The sequence below is a fragment of the Capra hircus genome, chromosome 11 (genome assembly GCF_001704415.2).
Source record: "Capra hircus breed San Clemente chromosome 11, ASM170441v1, whole genome shotgun sequence".
Taxonomy (NCBI): Eukaryota; Metazoa; Chordata; class Mammalia; order Artiodactyla; family Bovidae; genus Capra; species Capra hircus.
In genome coordinates this window covers 5053623-5067079 of record NC_030818.1, presented here as the reverse complement: position 1 = coordinate 5067079, position 13457 = coordinate 5053623, and the positions used below count along the sequence as shown (strand labels likewise).

General features: G+C 44.3%; 1 protein-coding gene across 2 annotated transcripts in view; it reads left to right on the top strand.

Moving 5' to 3' along the window:
* The window catches only part of AFF3 (AF4/FMR2 family member 3), a 576000-nt gene that overhangs the window by 81687 nt on the left and 480856 nt on the right, over positions 1 to 13457 (top strand). The gene's annotated exons all lie outside the window — the stretch shown is intronic.

Genomic DNA, 13457 nt, shown 5'->3' with positions numbered 1-13457 from the left:
GACTAACAAGACTGCAAAGCAGCTGTGCTCCAATATCAAATAAAAAGGTAAAAAAGACACTGTTAATATTTTTAAAACAAGACTCTTTATTGCAAAAGTAATATGTGGTTATAAAATATTCAAAGAAGACAGAAGAATATAAATTCCTTTCTCTCCCCACCATTCCATCATTCATCTCAGAGATAAATATTTAAACATTTTCATATGTGCATAAACACACAGGTTATTTTATGTAAAAGAGATTATATCATTTCCCATCTACAACTTATTCTTTTCAGTTTATGTATCTTGGATATTTTCCACATCTGTACAATTAGATTCATGCCATCCAATGGCTACATACTCTTGCTTTGGATGAAGTATTGTAATTTGTCAGCCAGTCTTCTTGAAATGATATTTAATTGGTTTAAATTTTATTTGTAACTTAATTCATAATTTGTTTTGCAGTGATATCCTAAATACAAATTGCATATTCCTAGATAGGATATTCTTGGGTCAAAGTCAGCACTTAGTGATGCCTTCTCAGGCCATCTACCTGGGGTGGATAAGGGGTCATATTTCTTCCTGCATGGTAGGTATTTTAATCACTTTCCATCCAGCTATTCATGATACTTCACCTTGGCAGAACACATTAATATTTTCAAGCACCTTGTGTGCTTCTTACTGATCAATGTATGGATTGGTTTGGTTTACATGTTTGAGCCTGCAGGATGGAATAGTTCACAGCTTGTCTGTGGCTGGATCACCTCTGAGTCTTCTCACTCTCGGCCCAGCGGTAATGCCTTTGACTCTAGAGGACAGTCCTTGGAAGTTAAGGTCTTGTCAAGTGGGAGGCTTTGCTGTGTCTTTTCGGTGTAATTCCAAGCTGACTCTCATTCATTTTCTTACTGAAGAAGGCTTCGAGTTCAGTAATTTTCCAGTTTGTTTTCCACTGACCTGTTATTATACAGTATGTTCCATAAATGGATGTAGACTTTCCATTGCAAAAGGACATCGTGACACTTCCATGTCTCTTTGTGCAAATCTTTGAAAACAATGATTTGTTAAAGCCTAGCTTCAGCAACTCCTCGAAGCTGCTGCTTTCAGAATGTACCCGAAAGGGCTTTGCTTATCGGAGCATGTGCTTTACTGTCCTGAGAAGAACAGACAAATCCTCTCCCAGTGTTGCTTCTCCTCCCTGGCTTCGCTGAAGGTGGGATTAGTGAAAAAGAAAGTCAGTGATTCATCCATCCATCTGTTCCTCTGTTCATGGAACAAATGGTCACTGAGTGCCTCTTGTGAGCCAGGCATTGTCAGCTTATTCTGAGAGGTGTGGACATTAATAAACTTACCCTAATATCAGAGCTACTTACATTGCCTAAGACATTGGGCTTACTTTGTATATGGGTGTATGTGGGAAACATTAAAAAAAGACTAAAGGCTGGGGAAGGGGCTTCCCAGGTGGCTCAGTGGTAAAGAATCTGCCTGCCAATGCAGGAGATGCAGGTTCGATCCCTGGGTCGAGAAGATCCCCTGGAGAAGGAAATGGCAACCCACTCCAGTATTCTTGCCTGGAGAATCCTGTGGACAGAAGGAGCCTGGTGGGCCACAGTCCATGTGGTCACAAAAGAGGTGGGCAGGATAGTGACTAAACAACACCAACAAGGGCTGGGGAAGGAGAGGAAACAAGAGGTGACGTTTTAAGAGAACATGAAGCAAGCATGTTGTCAGAACAGACTTAGCGAGTGTCCTCTTTGAAGCATTTCTCAAAGAACTGGGATAATTATCATCATGTGTAGGCAGCCTCATAATATATAATATTCTTAATGTTCTAGGGATCAAATAAAACAGTTTTATGATCAATGGCATGTCTGGTTGAACTGGGGAAACGTGTGAGCGATGCATCAGTCATGGGAAGACCCCTTGATTTTCTGACACTGTGTTATATGGATATTTAGAATCAATCATCTTTAGTGTCACTTGCACAGAATGAATTATAGAACCGTAGAGTTCAAATAATTCATAATTCTCCACATCTTCCTCTACATCATGCATAATTGACTACAGAATTTTCACCCCAGCAAGATGGAGAAACATCCGCAGGAGTCTCTGTGTCAAGGTGGGGCCATGGACTAGCTGGCACTCTGTATACCGTATTAGCTGAGCATTTTTTAAATAAGAATTTATTATTTTTAAAACTTAAATTGTCTTTAATATCCAGAACTTGTACAGAACATAGAATTTAATAGTAATGGTTACTACTAAGAGTAACATTTAAATTTCCTAAGCCCTTTTCATTGAAGAAGGGTGTTTATTTGTAAAATGAGCATTAGAATCTATATATGGTACACAGATTTTATTTCATTATATATATATATTCATTATGATGTTGTGCTTTGCACAAACGGAGGATACATAACAGGTTTATTGAGAGGGATAAAGAAGGTAACAAATACAACTTTCTTTAGAAACTCCTGAACACAACAGTTGCCCAATATTGATATTATTATGCTTCTCATTATTATATTCTGTATCCTTAAAATATTTCAGGATCCAGGAATTGAATGGATTTTTCATTCTCTTTGTTCAAATTGTGGAATGTGTACAGGTCAAATTTTGTTTTTAATTTGGGTATAGGTGCTTTATAATGTACATCGAAGTGAATCAGCTATCAGTTCAGTTCAGTTCAGTTCAGTTGCTCAGTCATGTCCAACTCTTTGTGACCCCATGAACTGCAGCACGCTAGGCCTCCCTGTCCATCATCAACTCCCAGAGTTTACCCAAACTCATGTCCATCAAGTCGGTGATGCCATCCAGCCATCTCATCCTCTGTCGTCCCCTTCTCCTCCTGCCCCTAATCCCTCCCAGCATCAGAGTCTTTTCCAATGAGTCAACTCTTCGCATGAGGTGGCCAAAGTATTGGAGTTTCAGCCTCAGCATCAGTCCTTCCAATGAACACTCAGGACTGATCTCCTTAAGAATGGACTGGTTGGATCTCCTTGCAGTCCAAGGGACTCTCAAGAGTCTTCTCCAACACCACAGTTCAAAAGCATCAATTCTTCGGCGCTCAGCTTTCTTCACAGTCCAACTGTCACATCCATACATGACCACTGGAAAAACCACAGCCTTGACTAGACGGACTTTTGTTAGCAAAGTAATGTCTCTGCTTTTGAATATGCTGTCTAGGTTGGTCATAACTTTCCTTCCAAGGAGTAAGCGTCTTTTAATTTCATGGCTGCAGTCACCACCTGCAGTGATTTTGGAGCCCCCAAAAATAAAGTCTGACACTGTTTCCACTGTTTCCCCATCTATTTCCCATGAAGTGATGGGACAGGATGCCATGATCTTCATTTCTGAATGTTGAGCTTTAAGCCAACTTTTTCACTCTCCTCTTTCACTTTCATCAAGAGGCTTTTTAGTTCCTCTTCACTTTCTGCCATAAGGGTGGTGTCATCTGCATATCTGAGGTTATTGATATTTCCCCCAGCAATCTTGATTCCAGCTTGTGCTTCATCCAGCCCAGTGTTTCTCATGATGTATTCTGCATATAAGTTCAATAAACAGGGAGACAATATATAGCCTTGACATACTCCTTTTCCTATTTGGAACCAGTCTGTTGTTCCACATCCAGTTCTAACTGTTGCTTCCTGACCTGCATATAGGTTTCTCAAGAGGCAGGTCAGGTGGTCTGGTATTCCCATCTCTTTCAGAATTTTCCACAGTTTATTGTGATCCACACAGTCAAAGGCTTTGGCATAGTCAATAAAGCAGAAGTAGATGTTTTTCTGGAACTCTCTTGCTTTTTCGATGATCCAGCAGATGTTGGCAATTTGATCTCTGGTTCCTCTGCCTTTTCTAAAACCAGCTTGAACATCTGGAAGTTCATGATTCACATATTGCTGAAGCCTGGCTTGGAGAATTTTGAGCATTACTTTACTAGCGTGTGAGATGAGTGCAATTGTGTGATAGTTTGAGCATTCTTTGGCATTGCCTTTCTTTGGGATTGGAATGAAAACTGACTTTTCTAGTCCTGTGGCCACTGCTGAGTTTTCCAAATTTGCTGGTATATTGAGTGCAGCACTTTCGTAGCATCATCTTTCAGGATCTGAAATAGCTCCACTGGAATTCCATCACCTCCACTAGCTTTGTTCGTAGTGATGCTTTCTAAGGCCCACTTGACTTCACATTCCAGGATGTCTGGCTCTGGGTGATTGATCACACCATCGTGATTATCTGGGTCATGAAGATCTTTTTTGTACAGTTCTTCTGTGTATTCTTGCCACCTCTTCTTAATATCTTCTGCTTCTGTTAGGTCCATAAAAGACCATTTCTGTCCTTTATCGAGCCCATCTTTGCATGAAATGTTCCCTTGGTATCTCTAATTTTCTTGAAGAGATCTCTAGTCTTTCCCATTCTGTTCTTTTCCTCTATTTCTTTGCACTGATCACTAAGGAAGGCTTTCTTATCTCTCCTTGCTATTCTTTGGAACTCTCCATTCAGATGCTTATATCTTTCCTTTTCTCCTTTGCTTTTCACTTGTCTTCTTTTCACAGCTATTCGTAAGGCCTCCTCAGACAGCCATTTTGCTTTTTTGCATTTCTTTTCCATGGGGATGGTCTTGCTCCCTGTCTCCTGTACAATGTCACAAACCTCCATCCATAGTTCATCAGGCACTCTATCTATCAGATGTAGTCCCTTAAATCTATTTCTCACTTCCACTGTATAATCATAAGGGATTTGATTTAGGTGATACCTGAATGGTCTAGTGGTTTTCCCTACTTTCTTCAATTTAAGTCTGAATTTGGCAATAAGAAGTTCATGATCTGAGCCACAGTCAGCTCCTGGTCTTGTTTTTGCTGACTGTATAGAGCTTCGCCATCTTTGGCTGCAAAGAATATAATCAATGTGATTTTGATGTTGACCATCTGGTGATGTCCATGTGTAGAGTCTTCTCTTGTGGTGTTGGAAGAGGGTGTTTGGTATGACCAGTGCGTTGTCTTGGCCAAACTCTATTAGCCTTTGCCCTGCTTCATTCCGTACTCCAAGGCTATAAGTATACACATATCCCCTTCTTCTTGTCTCCACCGTACCCCCCATCCCGCCCCTCTAGGTCATCGCAGAGCACTGAGCTGAGCTCCCTGTTATACAGCAGCTTCTCACGAGCTGTTTGTTTTACATATGGCCATGCACATACATCAGCCCCCATTTTCCTTTAACGCCACGTGTGCACAGTGGGAGCTCTGTGTGTTGTCACCCTAGCCCAGGGTTAGTTCTGAGCCTCACACTGCAGTAGGCCACGTTGACCATTCCTCATGCTCAGAATATTCGTGTCAGAATGCATGCGTGCTCAGTCGAGTCTGACTCTTTGTGATTCCCTGACTTTAGCCGGCCAGGCTCCTCTGTCCATGGGATTTTCTAGGCAAGAATACTGGAGCAGGTTGCCATTTCCTCCTCTAGGGTCCATGTCAGCAGGTTGGTGCTTATCTCAATCCTGTTTCTGGGCAGAAGCAGAGGTGAAGAGCTGTATATAGGAAGAATGTGATCCATTCCTTAATGGTTGATGTTTGAGGCCCCAGAGCTTTCCTTGTCCGGGTGCCTAATCTGTTGAAAAACATCAGGAAGTTAGATGAGGAACTCCAGTCACTCTTCTGCCCTGCCACGTGGGCACCCTCGCCCATGAGCTTCAGTGGTCACACAGGGGTTGTTTGGGAGAGCATCCTGGTTACAAGAGGCTGCAAGATAGAACCCTCCCTGGGAATGGCTTTAAAATCCCTCGGAGCTGAAGTTTAGCAACTGATGCTGTAAAGTGAAAATGAAATTTAACTGAGCATTTGGTGAAGGAAGAGTAATTTATGGGCTCTAACATGAGAAGCCCTAGGAGTAGGCATCCTGCTCACCATGGGCAGCTGTGATGGATGCCGGCTCTGTGCCTCGGGCTGCAGTGGACTCTTTGAAATGGCATAGTAGGGGCTTTGCAGGTGGGCCTCATTTGGTTAAGTTACGGCTTTTGCGAGGCTCTGCCGTGTCTTTATAGTCTCCCAAGGAGAAGATGGTAAATCAGTGTAATTGCTTCATCCCAAGGCACTTTTATATTATAAAGCAAAGAGGTCCTGTTAAGAACCTCAAATTAACTTGGGGTGTGGATACTATACAGAGAGCCTCTTTGAAAGCTGCTTGTCATCCAGCCCGGTGGTTTATCATGGAACAATTCCATTAGAACCTGACACTCGCTCTCGTGGCACCAAGACGGAGCGTCCCTCGGGAAAAGCGTTTAACCCTTGGCTATGCAAAGCTGTCATTTATCTGCCATCTCTCTGAACACTCACTGGAGCGTGTTTACGAGAGAGATTTGGAGCAGTCATCATTTCCACCGAAAAAAAAAAAAAAAAAGAAATGGAGTCAGGATTCAGTAAGTAGTTGGGAAACAGTCAGTGTCCAGGCCCATCCTGCAGCAGTGACCCGGCCCTGCTGGCCCTATTATAAAACACGCTCACTGTGGTATTCTGTAATTCTCTAGGAGCTCGCTGTACAGAACTCATCAGCTGGAGTATTAGTTAATTGCTAGTGCTGACTCATTTGAATTGCTTATCCCAGTTCTATTTTATAGGCTTTAGAAGAATTCTTATGATTCACGCATATCCACCAAAGGGGGCTTAACAGATCTTGGAAGAATGAACTGAAATTGTCACGATCTGAAAATGAACACCCTTCTGCCTGACATTTACTAACAAAAGATGGGGGCACCATTTGTCAAAGTCTGTCAGTGAGTAAGTTCCCTGGGGAGCCACGCAAGCTGAGTCAAGAAGTCAGTCTCTGGTGCCAGACTGCCTGGCTTCAGACCCAGGCATTGTCGCTCGCTGGCTGTGGGTATTGAGCCTCTCGTTTCTTCGTGGGTGGATGGAGAATTCTCTTGGGGTTCTAAAGACTATGAAATGAAATAATGCATGTGAAGTCGTTCCTACAGTGGCTGCGTAGAGTAATAAAGGGAAATTGGTATGAGCAAAATTTAATCTGGGCCTAATGGGTCTGAGATGATGGTACGGGTCATCCCAAAAGGCTAGTTTTTGTTGAAATATTTACTGGCTAAATTTTTCTGTGGGTGCCTGTTAGTTTCTGATTCCCTTCAGTTTTCTAGTTTCACAAAAGCTGTGGTGCAGAAGTGATTATGGCACGACTAGCTCCAATTCTCTTCCCCTTCTCATAGAACAGGCTGGCAGCCCTAAGGCAGAGATCTGTAAATTTTCTCAGAGTTCCAAGATTGAATTAAGATTGAGACAGCCTTTGTGGTCAGAGACACACAGGTAAGGTTGGGCTCACCTTTTCAAAATGTCCATGGTGGAAATAATCGTGGGGTTGACGCTTGTAGTTACAGAGGTCATGGTGAGCCAGGCATCGAACTGTAGGGGGAAAATAGGGTGAACAGGCATAGGAACTGGGATTCAGTGACTCAAAGTGAAAAGCCCAGTGTTAGTGAGCAGGGTCACAGGAGTGTGCTTCAGGGTTAAGCGTTCATAGTATGCACTGTTGGCCAGTCCTCATTCCCCAGCAGGTCTTTAATCACCACCCCCGCCTACTGCCACCATCTCAGTCATCACCATCAGTCACCACCATCATCACCATCACAGCTACTGCCATTATAGTCACTGCTATCTCCACCATCACCTTGCAGTCACCACTAGCATTGCCGTCACCATCACCATCCCCATCAGTCACCTTCACCACCATCACCACCATCACGATCATCACCATCAGAATCACCACCATCACTACCACCACATTCATCAGCATCACAGTCATCACCATCATAGTCTCTGTCACCACCGTTACCATCATAGTCACCATCCTCACTATCACCACCACCATCACTATCATCACGATCAATCACCATCACCACTACCACCACCATCACCATCATCGTGATCAATCACCATCCATACCATCGTCACCATCACCACTATCACCACCGTCACCATCATCACCATCCATACCATCACCACCATCATCATTATCACCATCACCACTATCACCACCATCACCATCATCATGATCAATCACCATCCATACCATCACCACCATCACAATCATCACCATCACCACTATCACCACCGTCACCATCATCACCATCAATCACCATCCATACCATCACCACCATCATCATCACCACCATCACCACTATTACCACTGTCACCATTATCACCATCCATACCATCACCACCATCACAGTCATCACCATCATCATGATCAATCACCATCCACACCATCACCACCATCACAATCATCACCATCACCACTATCACCACGGTCACCATCATCACCATCAATCACCATCCATACCATCACCACCATCACAGTCATCACCATCATCATGATCAATCACCATCCACACCATCACCACCATCACAATCATCACCATCACCACTATCACCACGGTCACCATCATCACCATCAATCACCATCCATACCATCACCACCATCATCACCACCACCATCACCACTATTACCACTGTCACCATTATCACCATCCATACCATCACCACCATCACAGTCATCACCATCATCATGATCAATCACCATCCATACCATCACCACCATCATCATTATCACCATCACCACTATCACCACCGTCACCATCATCATGATCAATCGCCATCCATACCATCACCACCATCATCATCGTCACCATCACCACTACCACCACCGTCACCATCATCACCATCAATCACCATCCATACCATCACCACCATCATCATCACCACCATCACCACTATTACCACTGTCACCATTATCACCATCCATACCATCACCACCATCACAGTCATCACCATCATCATGATCAATCACCATCCACACCATCACCATCATCACAATTATCACCATCACCACTATCACCACTGTCACCATCATCACCATCAATCACCATCCATACCATCACCACCACCACCATCATCACCATCACCACTATCACCACCGTCACCATCACCGTGATCAATCACCATCCATACCATCACCACCATCATCATCACCATCACCACTATCACCACCGTCACCATAGCCACCATCACAGTCACCATCATCACAATCATCACAATTACAGTCACAACTGTCAGAGTCACCATCAACACCACCAACACCACAGCAGCTACAACAACTCAGGGCCTTCCTCTACCCCTTTTGGGAGGATCCTTGCTTCCTTACCCTTCTCTGTCTCCAGCCACATCTTTTCTGCCAGACTTGCCTCTATCACTTACCCATTCCCTGACCACCTTTCTGCCCTTCAGTCCACCAGCTCTCGGAGAAGGCAATGGCAACCCACTCCAGTACTCTTGCCTGGAAAATCCCATGGACGGAGGAGCCTGGTAGGCTGCAGTCCACGGGGTCACGAAGAGTTGGACACAACTGAGTGACTTCACTTTCACTTTTCACTTTCATGCATTGGAGAAGGAAATGGCAGCCCACTCCGGTGTTCTTGCCTGGAGAATCCCAGGGACGGGGGAGCCTGGTGGGCTGCCGTCTATGGGGTCGCACAGAGTCGGACACGACTGAAGCGACTTTAACAGAAGCCGCAGCAGCCACCAGCTCTGACTGCAGACTAAGAAAGGATTTTGCAAGTAAACTTCAACAACCTTGCTTTTCTCTGATTTAAGGAAGGATTACTGATATTTTAGTATTTGTTTTATAAATAACAAGAGCTGTTAATTAGACTCATTAAATTTAAAGCAATTGTTATAATTTTGGAGCTTGATTTCACTTCCTTAATTACACACAGTTGCTGATGTTGCTGCTCTGAAGAGCAGGAGTGTGTCTGCGGAACATCCTTCCCCCTTTGCTTGGTGCCTCTTCTTCCTGTTGACCCTGTGCCTCCGGCCCACCCCCTGGGGGCTGGTTAGCCCCATATTCCAGGACTGTCCACGTCCTCGGACAGATAAGACTGTCTCCTCTGTGGTCCAGCTGCTCAAGGGAGGCCCTGATGCAAACTGTAAAGAAAGGGCTAGTGAGTCTGGGTGCCCATTCATTCTCCCCTGCACCCACGCTTCATTTATTCACTCCCAACCAGGCCCGGTTTCAGGAAGAGATCAAATAAACTTATTTCGGGTGAGGTGGCTTTAGCAATGGAGCAAAGCAAATAAACAAAACTTTGGATGTGGAATTCCATCTGGTTAAAGATGGTGTGGTGAAGGCAAATGTCACCTCCTCCAAATACTGTCAAAGGTCACTTTCTCATTATTTGTGGGTCTTCTACTTCCTGGTCCTTCCTCTTCCCTTCCCTCTCTTCCATCTGCTCCTTTAAGACCCAGCTCGGAGGAGATCTCTTGCAGGAAGCGATCCTGGCTCCTTCTCAAGTGCCCCAACCACAGGATGTCAATATTCTCTGCCCAGCAGGGGTCCTTTAACTACTGTCTGAAGGAGGAAATAGCTTCCCTTTGTTTCGCTTGCCCTGCTTTACTTTGCGGCTGCTTATGTTCACAACTGCTTGACCCTGGGCTTGCAGACGCCAGGGTGTGGGAAATGTGACCACTTCTTGGTTCTTAGGTAGGTCCCCTTCCCTGGATGGACATGAAGAAAGTACTATGGGCATAGGTTCTTCCACATGGTGTCTTCTCCATGACACTGTTTAGACATTCAAACTCTTACCCTGAGTTCCTCCATCTTTAAAAAAGTGAACCTAGGAATATCTTCCATCCCTGTCTTTCTCCAAGGGACACTGTAAGGATGAAAGGATATATATGTGAAATGCTTTGAGCTCAGCGGAAGGTAGAAGCCTGAGGCTCAAAGGTATTACTGCCTCTTAGTTCCATGCTGTCACCACGTAATCGAGAATACATTAATTTTGGAACTGATAATGTCATATTGGGGCATCTTTTCCTCCTTAAGCAGCACAATTGGCGTTGACCAGAGCCCCACAAAATCCTTCGATTTATAGATTAAAAACAAATATATGGGAAATTATCAGATATGTTTTTAACAGCATTTTTCATTGACTGTTTTTTTAATAAGTAAGTCTTTTAGAAGAAGATTAAAAAGCTTCATTTTGTGGGAATGATATACATTTGTAATAAGTAGTAAATAGTATCATAGCACTTGACTGCCTTTACTTTCATGCAAAATAAATAAATACATTTGGTGACATACATTTGAGGAGTACAATTCTTGTAAATGTCAGAGAAACAAGAAACCACCTTACAGATGATAGAGGATTTTACTATCTGCTGGTAACAAAGAGATGTAACACATACCATGAGGCTCTTCTTACCGAGTTTCTATATTGACACACCAAGAATCAAAATTCTCTGTGACTATCCCCAGGGAAGCTGACCTGACTTTTGGTACGTGAGAGGAAGGTTCCCTTGCTTGAAAAGCAAATGGCCCGACCCTAGTGTTGCTGGATGGCAGAGTGGGGAAGAGGGCTGAATTTTAATGGTGTGACATCAAGAGAAATGTGCTCTCCGGGGTTGCGAGAACCTTCCCAGACTCGTGGTTAGAGGAATGGAAGACTCACCGTTGGGAAGGTGCTGTCTGTGAGTCAGCACACTGAGTGTCAGTAGAAGAGAGAAAAGTTCAGATGCTTATGGAGAGGGGAGGGCTGCCAACTCCAGACTTTCCGTTCCCATGACTTCCGCTCTCTGTCGGTGACGAGTGGGTTGTGGTTCCAGTTCAGGATAAGGGAGGAGGAGGTGGGTTCCTGGGAGGAGATGCTGAATGACCAGTGAAAGCAGTGCTTCCCTCCCCAGGTGGAGAAGAGAAACCCGAGGGAAGGCAGCCAACAAGGATTGCCTCCCTTGTGAGGCTTCCATCGCCCGCCTCTCGGGGAGGGGGAGGTGTCATCTTGGGTCATTCCGGTTTCATCTGATGGTGTGGAGGGTATGTCATTGTGTCCCACGAAAGGCAGCCAGTGCATTTGTGTTAGTGGCGTATGTGGAGGAGGTCCTGAGGGTATTCAGTCCTCCTTGTAAGAAAGCCAGAGGCTGGGTATGCCTGCGGGACCTCGTTAGAGAACGTGAGCCAGTGGCGGTCTGCATCTGCGAGTGTATTTGGTTATCTTTACGCTTCACGGTGTTTGGGAACAAGGCGGGTCTGCCTAAGGAGGAGTGCAGCGCCTTACCTCCCTCTTCTCCATATTTGGGAGTGATCCTTGACCCCAGAAATGCAGCCAGTCGGATACCTGCTTCATCAATGTGGCCTGTATCCTAATGCCTTTTTATTTTTAAAAAAAATTAATTGATTTTGCTGCATCTTTAGTTTTGGCATGCAGACTCTTCATTGTGGCATGCAAGATCTAGTTCCCTGACCAGGGCTTGAACCTGGGCTCCGGGAGTGCAGAGTCTTAGCCGCTGGGCCGCTAGAGAAGTCCCTTTAATGCCTTTTTCTTAAATGTCCAGGTCACACTGCAGAATAGGTAGGGTTAATTTTTTTTTAAGTGTCTTTTTTTTTTTTTTTAATGCTAGCCAAACATCAAATCCCCCTTCTAGGAATTTTTTAAAATTAATTAATTAATTTTTTGGAGGCTAATTACTTTATAATACTATAGTGGTTTTGCCATACATTGACATGAATCAGCCATGGGTGTACATGTGTTCCCCATCCTGAACCCCCCTCCCTCCTCCCTCCCCATCCCATCCCTCTGGGTCATCCCAGTGTACCAGTCCTGAGCATCCAATATCATGCATCGAACCTGGACTGACAATCCATTTCACACATAATATACATGTTTCAATGCCATTCTCCCAAAACATCCCACCCTCTCCCTCTCCCACAGAGTCCAAAAGTCCGTTCTATACATCTGTGTCTCTTTTGCTGTCTCACATACAGGGTTATCCTTACCATCTTTCTAAATTCCATATATATGTGTTAGTATACTGTATTGGTGTTTTTCTTTCTGGCTTACTTCACTCTGTATAATTGGCTCCAGTTTCATCCACTTCATTAGAACTGATTCAAATGTATTCTTTTTAATGGCTGAGTAATACTCCATTGTGTATATGTACCACAGCTTTCTTACCCATTCATCTGCTGATGGACATCTAGGTTGCTTCCATGTCCTGGCTATTATAAACAGTGCTGTGATGAACATTGGGTACACGTGTCTCTTTCAGTTCTGGTTTCCTCGGTGTGCATGCTCAGCACTGGGATTGCTGGGTCATAAGGCAGTTCTATTTTCAGTTTTTTAAGGAATCTCCACACTGTTCTCCATAGTGGCTGTACTAGTTTGTATTCCCACTCAACGGTGTAAGAGGGTTCCCTTTTCTCTACACCCTCTCCAGCATTTTTTATGCTAGCCAACCATCAAATCCCCCTTCTAGGAATTTTTTAAAAAAATACTTAGTTATCCAGCTGCGTCGGGTCTTAGTTGCAGCACACGGGATCGTCATTGCGCCGCGTGGGACCTTTCGTGGCGGCGTGTGGACCCTCTGGTTGTGGCACATGGGCTTACTTGCTCTGTGGCATGTGGGACCTTAGTTCACCAACCAGGGATCAAATCC